General features: G+C 49.3%; 1 protein-coding gene across 1 annotated transcript in view; it reads left to right on the plus strand.

Moving 5' to 3' along the window:
* LOC307238331 (ephrin type-A receptor 4-A-like) overlaps positions 1-7,500 on the plus strand; it is a gene marked incomplete at its 5' end in the record, with an annotated part of 26,098 nt that overhangs the window by 4,726 nt on the left and 13,872 nt on the right. The window lies entirely within an intron of this gene.

Consider the following 7,500-nt stretch of genomic DNA (forward strand, 5'->3'; position numbering starts at 1 on the left):
AACCCAACGGGGTTTGAGCTTTACCCCGGATTCCGTTGTATTTAGTCCGTAACTTTCACCGATTTCACCTCATCAGTCTACTCAACACTTTTTCTGAACAAATTTGTGGCGAGAAATAAGCAATCTACAAGCCTCATTTAAAAGTTAGTTCTTTCAGTTAGACTTTCACTGCGGTGTCCGGAGCGGTGCAGCGCTTGGAGCAGCGGCGGGGCTTGTTTTTTTTTTTTTTTTGTTTCATTCCATGACGGAAAAGTCGTAAAATAAAATAAAATAATTACATCTACGGTTTTGTTTGGAGATACGCAGAGTGGATTGCGCGCCGCACCCTACAGTACACTCAACCCTTCCTTGGACACACACACACACACACTGAAAAAAATCACAGCAAATACTTACATTTCCCTCGTCTGGAGTTTTGTCACGGACGGTTGGTATTAATTCCTGTTTCTTTTAAAAGAAGCTAAGCATGGCAACAGAGCAGTTCCCATGCTTAGCTCTTAGCTACTCTGGCCGCGCTCCAGCCGTGGGTGGAGTTACTCAGGGAGGGCAGCTCTAATTCTACCGAAGCCCCACGTGACGTAGGAAGGGGTTTCAAATCCGAACCACTTGTTTCACCACATGTTTTTCCTGAAATAGGCAGCGCACAACACCTGACTGGGTTGTCTTATTTCCCAGTTTGAGTCAGTAGCACCATCAGAGACCGCAATGTACGTGCACGACCACTGAAAAAGTAAGTTTTTCATAATAGCTCCCCTTTAAGGTCCCCCCTGTGAATAAGTGAAAATCTGAAAAACAGCACTATTTGGTTTACTCCAGGACACGTTCAAAGCGGAAAGGGGCTTTTGGTTTTCAACATTGGTTTGCACATCTTCAGGTAATGGGCCTTGGGGGTGATTATAGTAATAGCGGCCATTTTTCAGTCAAGTAGGACACTTTTCTACTCCAGTTGCATATTTTGTGTTTTTCTTTAACACGAAATAGTGCAGAAACGTAATACTCCAAAAGTTGAGAGAGAAAGTTCGGGCCACTTAGGTCACAAGGTCACGGTGGTGTTCATTGAAATACAGAACAGAAAGCAACAGCAGCTTTAGTACATTGAGAAAAATGTTGCATTTAATTCAAAGCCGGTGGCCAATCCACTTCTGTTCAGTAAAGCTACACAAGAATCAAAGTTCTGCGGGTGCTTGGATACCTGTACGTAGGAAGGATTGTATGTTCGTCACACGGAGTTCGGTTAAAAAACTGTTTGTCTGTTGACGTTACCAACGGCCATCTGGACCAGACAGTCCTTCCATCTATCACCTCCTTATCTGATCCGAGAAGCCAGACGGCCGAGCCGTTTACCGCCTCGTATGTGGGTTTCATGACCCGAGCGTGGACTGCAATGTTGATGCTGACGATCTGAGGGAGAGGGGAAGAGCAAGAGAGAGAGAGATAGAGAGAGAGAGAGAGAGAGAGAGAGAGAGAGATAGAGAAGACGGAAGACAGCTTTACAGCATGGTGTTACTCCCCCTGCTCAATCACATAGACAACCCACATGCCCACTACCACCCACCCACCCACACACACCCTCATAAAGTCACCCACGCCATGAATACACTCATAAACGCACCAACAAACACACACACACACACACACACACACACACCCTCACACACACACGCATACACACACACACACGCACACGCACATTCACACACTCACACAAAGGAAGAGGCTTTATTTATGAAGCCTATCCACACAGGGCTAATTGTACAGCAAACAGGGTTTGATAGAAAGGGAGAAATACTGTAAAGTTAGAGAGAGCGAGGGGGTACGGGTGGAGCCCGAAGGGAAGCCAATAAGGATGGTGGCGGCTTGCTGCGACATGCCTCGGTTATGCCTCTGTCTGCGACGGGACGGTGGTAGATGAGTCCCAAAAATCGGTGTGAAGTGACCGCCCCAACCACCAACCGCCCCCCAATAACCGCCATTCCGCTCTTTTATCTGAATGGGGGCGGTGGTTCATGGGTGGGGGTGGGGTTGGGGTGGGGCTCCCTGAGCTCTAAAAGATGCTTCTTCTCTTCAGGGAGATTTAGGAGAGTCTCTTGACTTGTGTTGAACCCACAACAGATGTGAAGTGCCATCAATCTATCTCAATGCACTTTACGCTCACTCTCTCCCTTTCTCTCTCTCTCTCTCTCTCTCTCTCACGATACTCTCACTCTCTCTCTCTCACGATACTCTCACTCTCTCTCTCTCTCGCTCTCACCCGTGAGCCGCCGAGGCCTCGCTGCCTCAGTGGAATCCATCAGAATCCATCACAGTGGGGATAAAGCACTGAATCGCTGCTCAGCAAAAAACGCTCTGACCCTGCAGTGCTGGCGAGGTGCCGCGCGCAGTGCCACGCACGGGGTTTTGAAACTTAAGGTAGAAAAATTTGCTTTTTGCCGTCGAAGTGCACGGAGAGAGAGAGAGAGAGAGAGAGAGAGAGAGAGAGAGAGAGAGAGGAGGGAGGGAGGGAGGGTGGGATAAAGGGGAGGCAGTAACTAGACAGAGCCAGGTTACAACTCGCTCATGAGGTCGCCTGAGAGGGACAGAGATGGAGGGAGTTTTTGGACCAAATGTATTATTGAGCTTCTTGGTTATTGGACTCTTAATTAACCAGTTGCCAAATGATGGCAAGCCCCGCCTCCTTTAATTCCTGGAGAATCTCTCCAATCGCCTTCCAGACAAATGAGGGGGGTGACCAGTTCATTTTCTGTGTGGTGATGAGGAGGAGGAGGAGGAGCACAGTTGAGGAAGAGGGGATTAGTTTGTGAATGTGGCGAGGGAGCCATTGACAGCAGAAACCATCAATGCAGAAACCCCCCTCCGCCCCTACTCATTGTAGGCTTCGTCGGCGGGTGCAAAGGGGACGAGTGGAGGGAGACAAGAGAGAGGTGACCCCCCCACCCACCCCTCCCACACACACACACAGATACACACACACACCCCACAAAACACCCCTAAACCCCACCCTGCCCCGCTTCCAAAGACCTCGGTCATGACCGAGTCTGATGAAGACGTCTCTGATTGACAGGCGCTCTCACACTGACACATGCTAACATACACACACTGGCAACCCGCCCCTGGCCACACACACACACACACACACACGCACAGACACACACACACACACACACACACACGCACAGACACAGACACACAGACACACACACACATACACACACACTGGGGGAGGGAGTTAAGCCGTGTGAGTGCGGGGTCGCGACCGAGCGGGATGAAGATGTCAAAAGTTTGACAGCTGCGATCCGTCTGGGAGTATCGGAAACGAGGGAGGAGACACCGGAGGGAAGACAACAGAGTGAATTTGAAATGTAGAACGGGCAAAGAGACTGGCGGCATGAAAGAGGACCCCTCCGCTCCTTTGTTTCAGTCTTTCTCTCCCTCCCTCTGTCTGTCTGCCGAACCCCCTTAATCTCACTTTGCTCAGTTCTAGCTGCTGCCTGGGAGGATTGGAATGTTTCTGTGTGTGTGTGTGTGTGTGTGTGCGTGCGTGCGTGCCTGCGTGCGTGCGCGCGCACACTTGCGCACTTTTGTCTTCTTTGTGTCCGGACGGATTTCACAGTGGCTCTTCTCTCCCCTGCACCTGCAGCCTCTGATCAGCGGCAGCAAACTTGTTTATCGGCGAGATGCGGTCCGAAGGCGTGACAGATTTGGGGAGAGGGGGAAGAAGAAAGATAAATAGACAAAAGACGCGAGGGATGTAGAAAGTGAGGGAACGTGAGAGAAGCGAGCCTAATTGCGGAGGTTTCTGGGGTTCCTCTACGGGTCGAATCGCCGCGTTGACACGCTTGCCTACCTCCGTGTCTGTCTGTTTGTTAGTGAGTGTGTAAGTGTGTAATAAGTGTGTTGGGTTGCGTGCGCTTGACTGTTCGTCATCCAAAATACGCTCCCAATTTAATGTATGTATGTAATGTAGTCCATTTTGGAGGGCCTCCCAGGAGTACCACGAGGAGACCCAGCTTAGATGAGCCTATATACTGTACTGCTGGCCTCCCAGCAGCCTGTATGTATACTGTCAAATCGACCAAGTTGCGACCAGAATGGCCGCTTGGCGCTGGGTTGTTCATAGCTCCGCCATCTTTTTTTTCTCTTTCTTTTTCCGCCCCGTAAGACGGGACGACTGGCGATCGGTCACCAATGTCACATGGTCACAGTTACGTCGGCGCCATCACATCCATCACTAGTTGGCATGGGCCATTTTGTGTTGCCTTCTTTGCGTTGTTTCTCTGCGGGTCGCTCCCCTTGTTTTCCGACTTCACCCTGTGTCGATGAGTCCTTAATGAGGGTTGGTGGGGTTTTTATTTTCCCTGCCGCATTCGAATGAATGATATTGGGAATTTAAGTGTGTTAGTGTGTGTGTGTGTGTGTGTGTGTGTGTGTGTGTGTGTGTTTGTGTGTGTGTGTGTGTGTGTTTGGTGACAAAGCGGCGGCCGACACTGAAACAGCCACAATGTTATATACAAACCAGAGCCAGGTGGGACAATGCTGCAGGAGGGTTTGCATTCCACAATCATTGCTGTGTGTGTGTCACTTTGTCACTCAGTGTGTGTGCGTGTGTGTGTGTGTGTGTGTGTGTGTGTGTGTGCGTGCGCCATTGTCTTGCTCACTCAGGTTGTTTCTCGATGTCCGAAGCGGCCGCCAGCTCCACGGGGCAGTTCTGTTTCGCCGCTATTTGGCACGGGAACAAGCCCTGCTCTCATTCTGTGTGTGTACGTGTGTGTGTGTGTGGGGGTGTGTGTGTGTGTGTGTGTGTGTGTGTGTGTGTTGCTTTCATTCTACTTCCTATTTTCTCCATGTTCCAAACTCATCTCCCCTGTTCTCTCCGGTCAGAGGAGAGCAGAGGAGGGGTGGTGCAGGTGGAGGGGCGTTATTGTCGTGGAGCTCCATTCACATGCTAATGTCCTCACCATGGAGCTAAGGCAGACACATACACACACACACACACACACACACACACACACACACACACACACACACACACACACACAGTACGCCATTACACAACCACGTAGGTCGTTTTCTTCCTCTATTATATTCATTTTAAGAGCTTTTCTAAGTATTATTCCCGGCAGAACGTCTTCCTTGGGAGTTGCAGTGCGAGCAAAAAAACACCATCTGCTTTTAAGTGATAAGCCAACCAATCACACGTCCCCAAAAGTTTGGAAAAACGCCCCCAATGTCCCTTTAAGGAAAAAGCACGGACGGAAACTGCAAAATTGAGACGTAAACGTCCGGGGCCTTTTTTAATTAGCCAGGGCCACGACCCCGGTAATTAATAGGGTCCCTCCTTGTCGGGTGTCAGTCTATCAATCTGCCCCCCCCCCCCCATCCATCCGTCCATCAATCTGTTCCTCCTCCCCTCCTCCCTCCATCCGTCATTTAGACAGGTGTCACGCCAAGCACCGCTTCCTTCCACGCAGACACACACACACACCCCCGCACTGGAGAGAAACAAGGGAATGATGACAGATAACACAGGGGGTCAAGGAGAGAACGCCGGCACACACACACACACACACACACACACACACACACACACACACACACACACACACACACACACACCAACACACGCACACAACCACACACCAACACTCACACAGACACACACCAACACACACACAGTTTGCCGACGAGGCTTTTAGTCGAATTCGCAAAGAGCTGCATTTGCATTTTAGGGAGCAGAAGAATGCATATGCAAATGACGGCGCTGATAGTAATCAAAGGGCACCTTCCTCTCCCTCCCTCTATCCTTCCCTCCCTCTCTATCTGTCTATCTATCCATCCGTCTGTCTATCTGTCTTCCCCTCCTCCTCCTCCTCCTCCTCCATCCATCCCCCTCGCCAACTCTCTCCAGCGCTTTGCTTTTCCTCCCCTCCATCTTTACCGATTTCTTCTCTCTGGCTCGTCTCCCTCGTCAACCTCCTCCTCCTCTTCTCTCTCTCTCTGTCTCTCTCTGTCTCTCTCTCGCTCTCTCTCTCTCACCGCCCGCCCATCGACAGCATCCAAACCGCTGATTACTGTGTATTCACTGCTCCGGATTCTGCCGCACGCAGGCAGGCAGGCGCAATGTCACACACACACACACACACACACACACACACACACACACCGACACACACACACACACACACACACACACACACATGCGTACACTCACCGACAAATTATCTCTCTCTCTCTCTCTCTCTCTCTCTCTCTCGGCCCCCTCTCATACATACACACACACACACAAACATGTTCACGCATTAACACTCGAACAAATAAACATGCATTCAATTACACAATTACACATGAATCAATGCACACACACACCCACTCACACACACACGCAGACACACACACGCGCACAGACACACACACACACACACACACACACACACACACACACACACACACAAAACTTAAATGTTATTCCAAATTCCAGTCTCTTCTCTACAAAGGCGGAAGTCTTTAATCAGCGAAAAATAATAATAAAATGAAAATTCTTGGCCCAAGACAGTTTTTTAGAAAACACTGGGCCCAACGCCACACACGGAACACCAAGAAGAGGACTGGCATTTCTTATTTTATTTCCTTCCCCCAATTAATTTTCCTACCAAAGCGTAAATAAAAGAAATGAAAAAAGGCTCCTCATTTAGGCTTTGAATTTCATTGAAATTAGATTCCAAAACAGTCGGTCCTTTGTGTGCAATACCTGTCCATATCGTCTTCTGGAGCAGAGACCTATCGGCTTCCAGTTAGCGGCAACGCCTGCTCAGGCCGCTCTGCTTCTGTATTAAAAAAATAAAATAATAAAAACGCGCCGGGATGGGACTGAATAGGCAGCGGGACCTAGCCGTTGCAGCTCTTTTTAACGCCCTGCAGCCCCCTGGAAAAGGAGAAACTGGTCAGGCGGAGACCCTAAGGGCTCGCGTGGCTTATCGATTCCGCTCGCGCTGGAACGCGCTGCAGATGTGACGTGAGGATCAATGACAGAGTCGTGGCGCTTAAATGAGAAAGCACCGCGTAGCATACAAATATGGTAGAAACACGCCCGATGTCCTGGGAATGCCAGATATGATGTAACCCCCCTCCAATATGTGGACGATTTTAAATTGATTTTTTTCTGCCTAGTGCCGTCTTCTACTGGTATTTTTTAGCCCTCAGCTTAACAGTAGACGCTAGACGACCAAACTCATTTATGTTGTAAACCCATAGTCATGCTCGGAACCATGCTGCCATTGAGCACCAGATCTTACAGTACGTGTTCCTGCTTATTAGGCTTATTTTAGATTTCTTTTCTGTTTGGCTATTTCTTTATATATTTGGCTGTCTTTGAACACTTGGCTATTCCTGTCCAATTTTATGCCAATTTTCTGCACAGCAACGCACCAATCTTTTCCAAGTCCTATTCCTCAGTACTGTATATGAAAATGTACTTGGCAGGGGAAAAAAAAAAAAGAAGGGATT

The sequence above is a fragment of the Zeus faber genome (assembly GCF_960531495.2).
Source record: "Zeus faber genome assembly, chromosome: 12".
Lineage (NCBI taxonomy): Eukaryota > Metazoa > Chordata > Actinopteri > Zeiformes > Zeidae > Zeus > Zeus faber.